This window comes from Triticum aestivum, chromosome 6B, assembly GCF_018294505.1.
Source record: "Triticum aestivum cultivar Chinese Spring chromosome 6B, IWGSC CS RefSeq v2.1, whole genome shotgun sequence".
In the NCBI taxonomy this organism is placed as follows: Eukaryota; Viridiplantae; Streptophyta; class Magnoliopsida; order Poales; family Poaceae; genus Triticum; species Triticum aestivum.
The window spans coordinates 402731542-402739328 of record NC_057810.1 but is presented as its reverse complement, the minus strand read 5'-3'; the positions used below and the strand labels follow the sequence as shown (position 1 = coordinate 402739328).

Here is a 7787-nt window from a genome sequence, read left to right as displayed (position 1 = left end):
TTTGCGAAGTAACAATTTTTTTACAAAAGTCTCTTGAGCCTCTTAAAAGTGTTAGCGGAAATCTTCACCGCAGGAATATGTTGATTACTCTTTGTAATAAGCGGTTGGATTCTTTAGATCTAAATATTTCCGAGTATGAAGGGAAACGGAAAGAACCTCCCGGATCCGAACATGACTCCGCTAAAAAACTGAAAATCAAAGATGGGACTAGTTAGATCTATCTTCGCTTTTATGCCTAGCTAGGGGCACTAAATGATAACGCTAGTTGGGAGGCAACCCAATTTTCTTTGTGTTTTTTCGTTTTTGTTCCTGTTTAGTAATAAATCTTGCATCTACCTTCTGTTTAGATGTGTTTTTATCTTTTAATTAGTGTTTGTGCCAAGTAGAACCTATAGGATAACCTATGACGATAGTTGATTTGATTCTGCTGAAAAATAGAAACATTGCACGTACGGATTTAGTTTTGTTAAATCACAAAAACGTGCTTTTGCGTTGATTACTTTTGCTGCTGATCAATAGACAAATTGTACAGGACTTCCTATTTTGGTAGGATTTTTAGAGTTCCAGAAGTTTGCGTTAGTTACAAATTGTTACAGACTGTTCTGTTTTTGACAGATTCTGTTTTTCGTGTGTTGTTTGCATATTTCGATGCATCTATGGCTAATAAAATAGTTTATAAACCAAAGAGAAGTTGCAATACAGTAGGTTTAACACCAAAATAAATAAAGAATGAGTTCATTACAGTACCTTATGAGTTGGTTTTGTTTTCTTTCACTAACGGAGCTTATAAGATTTCCTGTTGAGTTTTGTGTTGTGAAGTTTTCAAGTTTTGGGTAACGCTTTTATGGACTATGGAATAAGGAGTGGCAAGAGCCTAAGCTTGGGGATGACCAAGGCACCCCAAGATATTCAAGAATAGCCAAAAGCCTAAGCTTGGGGATGCCCCGGGAAGGCATTCCCTCTTTCGTCTTTGTTCATTGGTAACTTTACTTGGAGCTATATTTTTATTCGCCACATGATATGTGTTTTGCTTGGAGCGTCGTGTATTATATTAGTATTTGCTTTTTAGTTTACCACAATCATCATTTCTGTACACACCTTTTGGGATAAGCCTACATGATTAGAATTCGCTAGAATACACTATGTGCTTCACTTATATCTTTTGATCTTGATAGTTTTTGCTCTAGTGCTTCACTTATATCTTTTAGAGCACGGCGGTGACTTATTTTTGAAGAAATTTCTAGTCTCTCATGCTTCACTTATATCTTTTTGAGAGTCTTTTAGAACAGCATGGTATTTGCTATGGTTATAAAATTGGTCCTAGAATGGTAGGCATCCAAGTTGGGTATAATAAAAACTATCATAGGAAGTGAATTGGATGCTATGATCAATTTGATACTTGATAATTGTTTTGAGATATGGAGGTAGTGATATTAAATTCATGCTAGTTGGATGATTATGAATTTAAAGAATGCTTGTATTGAAGTTAGAAAGTCCTGTAGCGAATTTAAAGAATGCTTGTGTTGAAGTTAGCAAGTCCCATAGCATGCACGTATGGTTAAAGTTGTGTAACAAATTTGAAACATGAAGTATACCTGGCTTGTGCATCCTTATGAGTGGCGGTCGGGGACGAGTGATGGTCTTTTCCTACCAACCTATCCCCCTAGGAGCATGCGCGTAGTGCTTGATTTTTGATGACTTCTAAATTTTTGCAATAAGTATATGAGTTCTTTTGACTAATGTTGAGTCCATGGATTATATGCCCTTTTACCTTTCCACCATTGCTAGCCTCTTCGGTACCGTGCATTGCCCTTTCTCATCTTGAGAGTTGGTGCAAACTTCGCCGGTGCATCCAAACCCCATGATACGATACGGTTTATCACACATAAACCTCCTTATATCTTCCTCAAAACAGCCACCATACCTACCTATTATGGCATTTCCATAGCCATTTCGAGATATATTGCCATGCAACTTTCCACCGTTCCATTTATCATCATCATGACATACCTTACTTTTGTCATATTGCCATTGCATGATCATGTAGTTGACACCGTATTTGTGGCAAAGCCACGATGCATTAATTTTTATACATGTCACTCTTGATTCATTGCACCATCCCGGTACACCGCCGAAGGCATTCATATAGAGTCATATCGTGTTCTAGTTTCGAGTTGTAATTCATATGTTGTAATCAATAGAAGTGTGATGATCATCATTATTAGAGCATTGCCCAAAGAAAAAGAAGAAGAAAGGCCAAAAATTAAAAAATAGAAAGGCCCAAAAAAAGAAGAAGAAAAAATAAAATAAATAAAAAGGGCAATATTACTATCTCTTTTTCCACACTTGTGCTTCAAAGTAGCACCTTGTTCTTCATGTAGTGAGTCTCATATATTGTGCTTCAAAGTAGCACCATGTTTTTCATATAGTGAGTCTCATAAGTTATCTTTTTCATACCAGTGGGAATTTTTCATTATAGAACTTGGCTTGTATATTCCTATGATGGGCTTCCTCAAATGCCCTAGGTCTTCGTGAGCAAGCAAGTTGGATGCACACCCACTAGTTTTGTTTTGTTGAGCATTCGTTTATAGCTCTAGTGCATCCGTTGCATGGCAATCCATACTCCTCATGTTGACATCAATTGATGGGCATCTCCATAGCCCATGGATTATCCTCGTCAATGTGAGACTTTCTCCTTTTTTGTCTTCTCCACACAATCCCCATCATCATATTCTATTCCACCCATAGTGCTATATCCATGGCTCACGCTCATGTATTGTGCGAAGGTTGAAAAAGTTTGAGATTATTTAAGTATGAACCAATTGCTTGGCTTGTCATCGGGGGTATAGAAGTTGGGAACATCTTTGTGTGACGAAAATGAAGCATAGCCTAACTATATGATTTTGTAGGGATGAACCTTCTTTTGCCATGTTATTTTGAGAAGACATGATTATTTTGATTAGTATGCTTGAAGTGTTACTATTTCTTTTATCAATATGGACTTTTATTTTGAATCATTTGGATCTGAACATTCATGCCACAATAAAGAAAATTACATTAAGAATTATGCTAGGTAGCATTCCACATCAAAAATTCTCTTTTTATCATTTACCTACTCGAGGATGACCAGGAATTAAGCTTGGGGATGCTTGATACGTCTCCAACGTATCTATAATCACTACATGAATTAGCTACTTTGCCATCCGCCACGGCAGACGGCAAAGGCGGGAACCGCGAACGGCAAAGTAAGGATCGGCAAAGAGCTACTTTGCCATATGCTTTCGGCGGCTGACGACAAAGGGGCATTTGCCATCAGTAGCTAACGGCAAAGAAAGCAGACGGCAATAATTACGTTGTTAGTCCGTTAGGTGGCTAACGGCAGCCTTTGCCGTCCGGCGCTGACGGCAAAATTTGTCCGGCCTTTGCCGTCCGCCGAATGATGTCAGCTGGATGTCACTACACGGCAGGCCTTTGCCGTCAGCGGCTGTAGGCAAAGTGTCCAGATGCACGGACAGCAAATCTCCTTCTTTGCCATCTCTATCTTTGATTTATAGTATGTTCAGCAGTTCATATTCATATGTATAGCCCATGCATATATCACAAGCATATATCACAAATATCTAACACAGACCACGGGAAAAAAAGAACATCACAAGATCATCCATAAAAACATATATCGTACAACTTGTATCACAAAGTAAGATGAGATCACACAAGTGTCGACAAATAAGATCACAAAGGTTGGCCTCCACATAACACAAAACTTAGGTGAGCATCATGGGATCTAGCAGCAACAACACCTAACCTACTGGATGGACACTGCAGTCCAGACCCAACTCCACAAGCACACTACATACTAATTTGCGATCGCAACCACCACAACCAAAATTAAAAAGGCAAGGGAGGTGGGTGGTCCAGGTTGTTGTCTCCACGCCGCCTATGTTTGCCATCTCTAAATGCCAAAAGGTCCAGGTTGTGGTCATCAGCCTTCTTCATGCCATCAGCATGATCACCATTGCCTTCCGCACCCCGTCATCATCAGGTTGATTTGCTGCTGCTGCTCGTCCTCCTACTCCATCTGCATGGACAAGAGCAAGTTAGTTGAATGTCATGCACGATAAAACTGCTAGGCATATATATTCATCTACATTAATTGTACTACAATACAGATTTTGCATGGATGGGTTTGACTTCAACAGAGACTGGAGGAAGAGCATTTTCCCCTCCCAATCCAAAACCTGGTGTACAAGTACATCTCTAAGAGAAGGAACTGTGTTACAACAAGAGGTGCTCCAAATCAAACTAAATCTCAGTTTCTTTATTTACCTAAGAAACAGCACAACCATAAATTCGGCCAAGCAAGCAGTTATCATAGTATCAGCTAAAAGAAAAACAAAGGAAGATCACGTGTCACTTTCATGGAAAACATCAGAAGTAGATGATAGGCAAAAGTAGATGATGATCAAATTCCCTCACACTCAACAGTGAAAAATGCTACTACCATTAATAGCAAGGACTAACTATTCCCACTACCTGGCTGCAGCGTCCTTCATTTTGCAAACAAAAAAAGAGCACATTATCAAACTCCTTCACATACATAAATGAATAGCAGCAACCAAATTCAACGGTACTACCAAAATCAAATTACTAATATAATAGCTGGACACCCATCATCAAAATTGGTAACATAATCCAAGAAGTTCAGTAGCTAGTATTAATTAATATAATCTAGTTGATTAAGAGGAGCAAGCATGGATTGGGTTTGAAGTAGTCAAGTTACATCTAGCGCTGCTTGAGGATGGTCTCCTACAAGGGTACAAACCTCATCTTCTCGTCGATCTTGAGGATGGTCTCCTACAAGGGTCCTACGAGTAGCCTTTTTTTCATGAAAGGTGTAAAAGTAGCATTGCTTTGATTCTAATTGTAATTCCTAGTTGATTATCAAAATTTTGTATCAGCAAATATCCATTGCCAAATACTCCTACATGACAGATCTAGCACATGACCAAAATAAGTGCTCCATAGCCACAACCGGACTGACCAAAATGCAACTAAATATGACCAATAACTACCAATTCATGGATGATCTGAACCTGTACCCGCCGATGCTCGCCGTCGACTCTGCCATCAGCGTCGAGACACCGCCGTTGAGAATCTTGAAGGGCTGCGACCATCCCGACCACGCCAACATCGCTGTGCCCGCAGCAACAGCAGCTCGACGCCGCCGGGGCCTCCTCTAAACAAGACTGAAATAAAAAGCATGCATCTGCATGTAGAGTCATTTGAAGTTCGTTTCTTCAATAGGAGGAGTGCAAGTGGCAGCCCGCTTCGTCCCACGAAACTCATCCATTAGTTCAAAATTTGCTCAACATTTGCCTAAAAGTAACACCACATTTGTACTACTATGCTACTGTCCACTAGCCCGCCACACTTGCATTGCATCCTTAATCCGAAGCGATTGATGAGCTAGCTAATGAATGTCGTTTTGCTTGTACCACATAACTAGTCAGTTTTGTGCTGCCTTTTGATCCCTAACCTCTGACGTGAAGGCTTTCTTGAGCTACTTCCAAAGCAGTGCTCTGAACTGGCGGGCTGCAGCCAGGGTCTCGTCCAGCTTGGCCTTCTTAGCCATGAGGTCGGCCTTCCTGGCTTCCGCAGCCCCGATCCCGGCATCGTCCGAGTGCAACCCGCTGCTCTGCAGCTCCTGCAGGGCTGCCTATAGTTGAGACACAGAGGCCTTGAGCCTCTGCACTTCCTGACGAGCTCCCGCTGCGACATCGCCCGGAACTCTGTATCTGCAGTTCATGATTACTGAACTTGTAGTCGTTAAGATTTGGCATAAGCCCACATTCCTGGCTGTGCTTTGTAATTCTTTGCATAATGTTTGTCCTCACGAATTCCAATGTTCATCATTTGATACAGGTTTTAGCATAGAAATGGTACCTCGAAATGCTTTGAGTACTCGAGAAAGTTGTTTGGTAGCACTCCTGGCATATCAAGGGAGGCACCTCCATGCTGAACTTAACCTGCAAAGCAGCACACCATGACCATCAGAATCAAGCATCAATTCATCAGTTTATCACCTAATCTAGTCTACTCATCGCACAGAAACTGAGACAACATCCCACATTACAGAATTACGTGACTCTCCAACTCATATACAACCAGAGAGGTAGTTAATTGAGCAAAGTTGGGGCTAACACTTGAGTTGGGCTGCGGCGTCTCGATGACGTGGACAGAGTCTCCATCACCTGCGGCAGCCTCGCAGAGCTCTACGTCGGCCGAGGCGACGGGGAATCGTCGCCTCTGGGACCACCAGGTGGAGTCGGAGGTGGAAAACGACCGGGAGGAGGACGGTGACGAGGAACTACGCCAGGAGGCTTCTCGTGGGGTTGAGAAGTGGCTGCGGCCGGGGTGGATGGAGGCTGTGGAGATGACGGCCGGAGCTCCTCCATCTCCTTCCTCTTGGACTCGTAGAAGCGGTCCCACTTCTCTGCCTTCTACTGCGCGTCCTCGATCTCGCCGTTGGTCGAGCTGATGTCGCGGGCGACGGCGAGGCAGCGCGCATGGGTGGCGTCGGTGTCAGCGCGGGCGGTGAGGGCGCGGGAGGTGAGGTCTGCGGCGTGGCGCTCGAGGAGGAGGCGGCGCCGCTCGAGGCGGCGGGCGGCGGCCTCCTTGGCAGCGAGGAGGCGGGACTCTCCTGGGCAAGGAGAGAAGCCGGTCGGTGGAAATGGTGAGCAGGGAGAGGTGACCTCGGGGAGGAGAGCTGGGCGGTGGGGAACGGCTGGGATCACCGAAATCTGGCGGCAGCGTGGGGTGGAGAAAGGGGATCGAGGATGACACGAGAGATGGGATCCAACGTGGGTGTGTGTGCGCGTGGGTTGGGCGTGTGTGCATCGTGGGTGGGGCCCGAGGCTGTGTGGGTCGTGGGTGGGTGTGTGCCGGGGGCGGCTATTAGATACGTTAGGTTATTTTTTTTGCCGTCTGCTTTCGGGCTCTTTGCCGTCCGCTAGCAGATGGCAAAGAAAGTGGCCGTTAGTTTTTTTGTTAGTGGGTACCACCTTCCTTTTTGCCGTCAGCCAGCGGACGGCAAAGATTCTTTGCCGTCAGCCAGCGGACGGCAAAGAAATGGCAGATGGCAAAGACCTTCTTTGCCGTCTGTCATTTGTTTGCCGCCAGCTTCTTGGAAGCTGATGGCAAAGACCTTCTTTGCCGTCCGCTAGCTGACGACAAAGAATTGGCAGACGGCAAATTTCCTGATTCCAGCAGTGAATTTTTGATTGTTCCATGCTATTATTTTACCCCTTTTGGATGTTTATGGGCTTTATTTTACACATTTATATCATTTTTGGGACTAACCTACTAACTGGAGGCCCAGCCCGTATTGCTGTTTTTTTGCCTATTTCAGTATTTCGAAGAAAAGGAATATCAAATGGAGTCCAAACGGAATGAAACCTTTAGGAGTGTGATTTTTGGAACGAACGTGATCCAGAGGACTTGGAGTGCAAGTCAAGAAGCAGCCGAGGCAGCCACGAGATAGCAGGGCGCCCCCCCTATAGGGCGCGCCCCCTGTCTCGTGGGCCCCTCGGGCGGCCACCGACGTACTTCTTCCTCCTAAATAAGCCTACGTACCCCGAAAACATCCAGGGAGCCAATGAAACACAATTTCCACCACCGTAACCTTCTGTATCCGCGAGATCTCATCTTGGAGCCTTCGCCAGCGCTCCGCCGGACGGGGAATCGACCATGGAGGGCTTGTACATCAACATCCTTGCCCCTTCAATGAG

At 44.2% G+C, this 7787-nt stretch overlaps 1 long non-coding RNA gene across 4 annotated transcripts; it reads right to left on the bottom strand.

Annotated features, from left to right (window-relative positions):
• Positions 1–3657: 3657 nt before the first annotated feature.
• Positions 3658–6931, bottom strand: LOC123137279 (uncharacterized). 4 transcript variants are annotated; one of them, XR_006468028.1, is made up of 4 exons: positions 6202–6930; positions 5944–6026; positions 5094–5811; positions 3658–4078 (listed from the first exon to the last, which is right to left on the bottom strand). It is a non-coding gene; the product is annotated as an uncharacterized lncRNA (long non-coding RNA). The 4 variants fall into 4 exon arrangements; XR_006468029.1 differs by having other exon boundaries at positions 5073–6026; positions 6202–6931; XR_006468026.1 differs by having other exon boundaries at positions 5094–6026.
• Between the last annotated feature and the right edge of the window lie 856 nt (positions 6932–7787).